Source organism: Ictalurus punctatus, chromosome 12, assembly GCF_001660625.3.
Source record: "Ictalurus punctatus breed USDA103 chromosome 12, Coco_2.0, whole genome shotgun sequence".
NCBI classification, from domain to species: Eukaryota; Metazoa; Chordata; class Actinopteri; order Siluriformes; family Ictaluridae; genus Ictalurus; species Ictalurus punctatus.
The window spans coordinates 1,566,988-1,573,388 of NC_030427.2; the positions used below are offsets into that span (position 1 = coordinate 1,566,988).

At 41.0% G+C, this 6,401-nt stretch overlaps 1 long non-coding RNA gene across 3 annotated transcripts; it reads left to right on the forward strand.

Annotated features, from left to right (window-relative positions):
• The first annotated feature begins 164 nt into the window (after positions 1–164).
• LOC128634175 (uncharacterized) lies at positions 165–5,379 on the forward strand. 3 transcript variants are annotated; one of them, XR_008397432.1, is made up of 3 exons: positions 165–259; positions 2,616–2,761; positions 4,753–5,379. It is a non-coding gene; the product is annotated as an uncharacterized LOC128634175 (long non-coding RNA). The 3 variants fall into 3 exon arrangements; XR_008397433.1 differs by lacking the exon at positions 165–259 and adding an exon at positions 501–1,065; XR_008397434.1 differs by lacking the exon at positions 165–259 and adding an exon at positions 1,262–1,944.
• The last annotated feature ends 1,022 nt before the right edge of the window (positions 5,380–6,401 follow it).

The window sequence follows — 6,401 nt, forward strand, 5'->3', positions numbered from 1 at the left end:
TAATAATAATAATAATAATAATAATAATAATAATAATAATAATAATAATTGCAAGCATAGTGAAATGCAATGGTATTATTCTACCCAACCATTTGTCACTATATTTTTACTTTACTATATCCTGGCCGGAGTTTACTTTTGATTAAAGGAGTGCTGTGCAGCAGTGAGAACAGTGTCGAGAAGCACCTGGAGATGGGGAAGAAGCTCCTGGCTGCCGGACAGCTGGCCGACGCACTTTCCCATTTCCACGCAGCTGTTGGTGAGTCGGTGAGCTTTTCTCAGAAAGTCACCAGCAATCATTTCTTTATTTCTGCAAAAAAAAAAAAATTCTGTCTGAATCTTAACCGACCACTTTCTGACATCCGTGTGTAGACGGTGACCCGAAAAAAATACTTGGCCTACTACAGAAGAGCCACCGTCTACCTGGCCACGGACAAGTCTAAATCCGCTTTACCGGATCTAAGCAAAGTCATCGAGTTTCATGATTTCCCCTTGAAGCAGCGTGCTCTAAGCGCGAATGCGCGAGCACCTGCTTTTCCGTTGTTGACAGTAGTGACATCTGGACACGTGTGTTTTGTTTATGTTTCTGTCATGTCTCCTCCCTGTTCTGTCATTGGCTGGGATTTCACGTGTGTCTGTATTGCCCTCAGCAAGTTTAGAGGCTGATCAGTTTAGACGCTGATCATGTCCACATATATACCGCGCGCCTCCCAGCACACAACGCGGAAGATTATCCTAGAGTTAGATTGGTTCGTATGGTACTCATAGTCACGGTCCATGTTTAGAGTTCGTTCACGCTGGATTATCCGCTCCCAGTTCCTCGTCATAGTTGATGTTTCTCGTTTAGTTTATCGACCCTGTTTTCCGTGACACGACCTTGATTCATGTTTAACCCTGTGTATGCCTGTTTGCCGATCGCCTGACCTTCGCCTGTTTTGGATTATGTTTTGGATTTGTCTGCCTGTCTCTCTTTTAAAATAAACAACTGTTCATACTGCAATTGCATCCGTCTTATCTCCGCTCCGTCACGATACGTGACATCGAGTTAAACCTGATTTCACATCGGTGAGTTTTACTCCATGATAAGACACGAAAAGAAGATTGACATGCATCATGTTGAAAAGAGTTGGTGGTAACAGGTGATTTGTCACAGGCAAGACTTCAGAGAGGGAGCCTACTGTAACTCTTTGACTTGTCATTAAAGGAAAATTAAGTCATTAAAGGAAAAATCCACTATGAACAACTTGCATATTGATCTTTATAATTAACAGGTGGCATCCAGGATTCATTTTGTAGTGAAAATTTTGAGTTTACTTTTTAGTTTAGACTTCTTTCATTGACCTGTTGGTCATTTTTCACTTTGGTTTCTTGTATTACCCACAATCAAGTTCGACAACATACTAATATTGGTGCCAGTAAAATTTAGCTCCTGATTGACCTAAAGAGAGTGAACAGAAGTGCTTTCTGCCTTATCTGTACACTCTGTTCACATTAATTACATCATTAACAAACTTCAGTTTTCATGCTAATACCACCGTCAAGGCCATTGCATGCATCATCTCACAGATCACAATAAAACATGATGAAAACTGATTATACTGTAGCTGTGTTGTTTGTGCAATAGTGAAAATGATGCCAAGTTGTATTTCCATTTTCCTTTTACTTTGAAATTGCCCTTAAACTTAGTTATCTGACTAGACATGCTTTCAAAGAAAACAGAAACAACACCTGAGTCTATTGAAAGCCAAGCTCAACTGATTAAACAGGTGGAATCAGATGTGGTCTTGCTTGATTGGAATGAAAACCTACACCCACACCGGCCCTTTGCTTGGAGACTGGACATCCCTGGTATAGTCAGTTTAACAACCTCCAGATGTGCTCGATCTAAGATGTTGAGTGATCTTAAACAAATGCTTGTCTATATACAGCATAACTCATTTAAAGGTAAGAGGTGCTATTTTGTTGATGCTCAGCAAGTGACATCAAATCAACATAGCCCTTATGTTGTGGTTGTGGAGAGTGTCCCAAGTAGGAATTCCGAGTTCGTTCCTTTTCCTAGTCGGAGGTCGGAAATGACTAGTTATGACCTTTAGTCAAAAGTAGAATTAGAGTTTGTTTTGCTGAAAAGTGTCACATTTCACACGTCCTATAGATTATAGTTGTTTTACTGCTGATCAAACTCAAAATTTACATTACTAACAGTTACAAATAGAGCCTCAAACATGTGCAACTGTAGTTGTTTATGTTTTACAACCAACATTGCATTTGTGTATATGCACTTGACGGTCCATTTTAGTTTGCTATTTGCTATCTGTAGATTTCCCCCTGAGCTCCCTACCCATAGAGAGTCTAGTTTCTAATCACCCCTAATCAAGCACAGCTTCATACGAGTCTTTATTAGCTGAATTAACTGCCGTAGATGGCCTAGACTAAATTAGAGCTGGGACTGATCCCCTGAATCAGAGTTCATCACATCTATGCAGCCATTAAGGACTTTGAAAGTGCTAAGGAGTACAGCGAGAATGACTGTCACCTACCCTTTGGCTTCTTAGGTTGATATTGAAGTGTGTCATGTTTTAATGTGTTCTAAACGGCTGGGCTTGTGTGACCACTAGGATAGCCCAGAAGAAGCTCATTAAAGCCTACAGGAAGTTGTCACAGCAGTGACACCCAGACAACTTCCAGGATCCTGAAGAGAAGAACAAGGCTGAGAAGAAGTTCATAGACATCGCACAGGCCAAGGAAGTGCTCACTGAGCCAGGTAAACCCTCAATCAGTTTTGTCTGCTAATATAAAAAATACCAAGCTAAGCCGTTTTTTGATGTTGGTTTTTGTGTCCCATGCTTGAATAGTTTTACATAGATGAGGAATACAGTATACAAGTATGTAAGTACAGCTGCAGATAAAGAAGGATGAATCAGATTGGAATTCAGATCAAATTAACAGAAATTATGGTTGTGACTTGGTGATTAGTGGGGATGTTGAACACAGTCTGTGATATGTTTTTGATTTTTTTGCTAATACAGATCTGCCAAAATAACTAACAGTCAAAGAGAAATAAACATGCATTTTGTTGGAAAGGACGGATCGGATCCATGCTTGCAGCATAAACGGTTAATTGTATTGGTTGAACTGATATTTAACTGTAATCTGCAGAAATATTATGATATCATATATAGGGAAATTACCCAGCGGTGGGTGGAGACAGACACACGGGAGGCCGTCGTAACGTTAACAAGTGAGATTTATTTTTATTTTTATGTATAACGTTCTGGAGGGGGTGTGTGTGCTCGCGTGTGGGCGTGACAGCGTGTGGTGAGAGGTCAGTGTATTGCGGGGTTGCCAGAGTCGCTCCGGGGCTTTCCGGAGAAACAGGGGCTCTTCTCAGCCGTCAGGCAATGCCGCGTTTGTAGCCAGGGAGGGGAGAATTCGCTCGGGTCCGGGTCGTCTGAAAGAAAACATACAAAACCAACAATACTGATAGCTGGCAGTAAGCCAGGCACACGTCATGTGAGAGGACTCTCTCCTTTCGAGCGGAAGAGCGGCCTTCCACTTTTCCTTCGTCTGCTGGATGGTGGAATTTTCACGTGCGGCGCGCCATTCATCGCCCGAGGGTGTGTCTGCGGCTCCGCCCCACCTCCACGTGCTTTCCGACTGTCCAAAACATTGAAGCGGGGCTGTCTCTTCAGCGCCAGCGCTGCAGTCGCGGGAGGAGCGATTTTAGTTCCTTGTGCGCCGGCTGTCGGTCTGTCGCGACACATACAGTATAAGTTTACTTTATACAGTTATTACAAAATTAACATAAGTGTATGTCAGGCCTGCATGTATTGTTAGTATTTTTAGAACAATTATGAACTCTAATGCACGATGGCTGACTGGTGATCACGTTTGCCTCACACATCCAGGGTTAGGGGTTCGATTGTCGCCTCTGCTCTGTATGTACAGAGTTTGCATGTTCTCCTCGTGCTTTGGGGGTTTCCTCTGGGTACTCCGGTTTCACCCCCAGTCTAGAGAAATGTGTTGTAACCTGACTGGCATCTCTAAATTGTCTGTAGTGTGTGAATGGGTGTGTGATGGCATCCCAGCCTTATGCCCGGAGTCCCCTGGCATAGACTCTAGGCTCCCCGCGACCCTGTGTAGGATAAGGGGTACAGACAATGGACGGCTGGCTGATTCTGACCTTAATAAAATATATTGACTGTTGATTAACACATTCTTGTTTGTATGTCTGTAAAATGAATTTTCCTTTCATTTTAGTAATTAAAAAGTATAGCCTACAATACTGAAAAGAAAATTTAATGGTGGGTCACTGCAAATCCTATTCTTTTATTATTATACTGACATTGCAGAATTTCTAGAGGTCCAGACAGACTTTAATTTTTTTGGGCAGCATGTAGACTAAATGTCAAGGTGCATCGATCAACAGTATATTAGATTGGATGTAATGGTATTGTTTTTCCCTAGATGGAACGGTTAAAAAAATAAATCGATCACTGGTTCGGTGTGACGGTTATAAATAATTAACCTCTTGCAGAAGTGAATGTGTCGTTCATGTACCACATTCTTTGCGAATTGGCTAATTTTATTCCTGTTTGGCTTGAGCACTTTGAAATAGCAGAAAAGCAGTTTTCAGGTGTCTCCTATATCACTGTAAAAGGGGGAAAACTGTAGCGGTTTGGACCTCTGGTAATATAAAACACGAGTCTCGAAAGATGCTGGTATATCTGACACCTTTTCTCTGTTCTTGTGCAGAAACGAGGAGTTCATTTGACAAGGGTGAAGACCCCCTGGACCCTGAGAGCAAGCACGGAGAAGGCCATCACCACTTCCATGGGGCCTGGGAGAGTTTCCAGGGCTTTAACCCTTTTGGCTCTGGACTGTTCAACTTTAAATTCAACTTTAACTGAGATCATCCAGGACGACATCAGTCTGATCTGAATATATACCATCAGGCATCCAGCGAGAAGTGTAACCTGCTGAACCTATTTGACACTAACTGCCATAGATGTGGCTACAGAAGCCACTGTGGCATGAAGATGCATCATATGCTGTTGAATATTCTCAGACTTGCCAAGCTGAGCTAAGTGGTATTACATAAAGTAATTATTTCAGGGACCATCAGAGTGTGGGGGTTCATTCCCAAGCAACCAACTATCCTAAAACTATTGTGTGTGTGTGTGTGTGTGTGTGTAGGAGACTGCACTATTTTTCTATCAATTAAATAATGCTGCATTGTAAATACACAATTAAAGATATTACGTATTTAATTAAAAAGAAAGTGACATTATTCTCAGATTTCGCTGTTGTAATGCAAATCACTATTGGAGGATTCCTTTAGTTGAACTTTTCATTTTGTATAGCACTTACAGACATCGTCACAAAGCATCTGGACTGACAGATGTAGATTTAGATCCCTATCGAGCAAGCTGGAGGTGAAAAACTCCCCGAGACATCATGAAGAAGAAACCTAAGAGAGGAAGCAAACTCAAAAGGGTCCTGTTGACACTGGATAGTGGGATTACAAATCATTACCAGTATGCAGATGTAATAGAGGAAAAGGCAAACAAATGTGTTCGTGTCTACATCCTAGGATGAGTACAGCAGCAGTGTTTAGCAAGCACAAATCTGCACTATCAAGTGTTTTCTGGTTTCTAGCTTATTGTGAAATCAGACTACTGATTATACCTTGCTCTTGAAGCTAGCCCTTTGTGCACAAAAATGTAAATAATAAAGAGTAGGTAGAACAGGTAGAATCACTATCATCAGTAAGAGCAGATTAATATCTGTACACGCTGATGCAGTAACATAACTCCAGACATAGCAGACGACCACTGATGAATGATAAACATTTTATTCCTGAGAAAATTCACATCCTTCCACTTCCAAGCTTAAAAAGAAAAAAAGAAGAAGAAAAAACCCAGGTCAGCATGGAGTGCCACAAACACAGCATGGCTTTTTCACTTTAAAGGGCTTGAAATCAAATGGAAACACAGGAATAATTCATGATGTGGATAAATAAATTGTACATCTTGTGCACGTGTTGGGGTTACTTTTACACATATTCCCCCACTCGGACATCCTCTCTGATTTGTTCAATCATATTGTAATGATTTTCCATTTCCTCTTCACTGTAATGGAGGAATAACAAGTTACACATGATACAAAAATCATGTGCAACTTGATTAATATTAATATTTCACTTAAACCTCCCCTTTTGTGTAAACATCTAACAGTGATGCAACAGACGAACTCATCATGAGCTTATAGTGTTGAATGATTCAAGAATTTATCGTAAGAAATTACTGAGGAATGTGCAGATGCATTTTCCCTAGATACTCATCAGTGCTATTTTCCAAAACTGACCATAAGATGACAACAAAACACAATCCTTAACCTTTTCT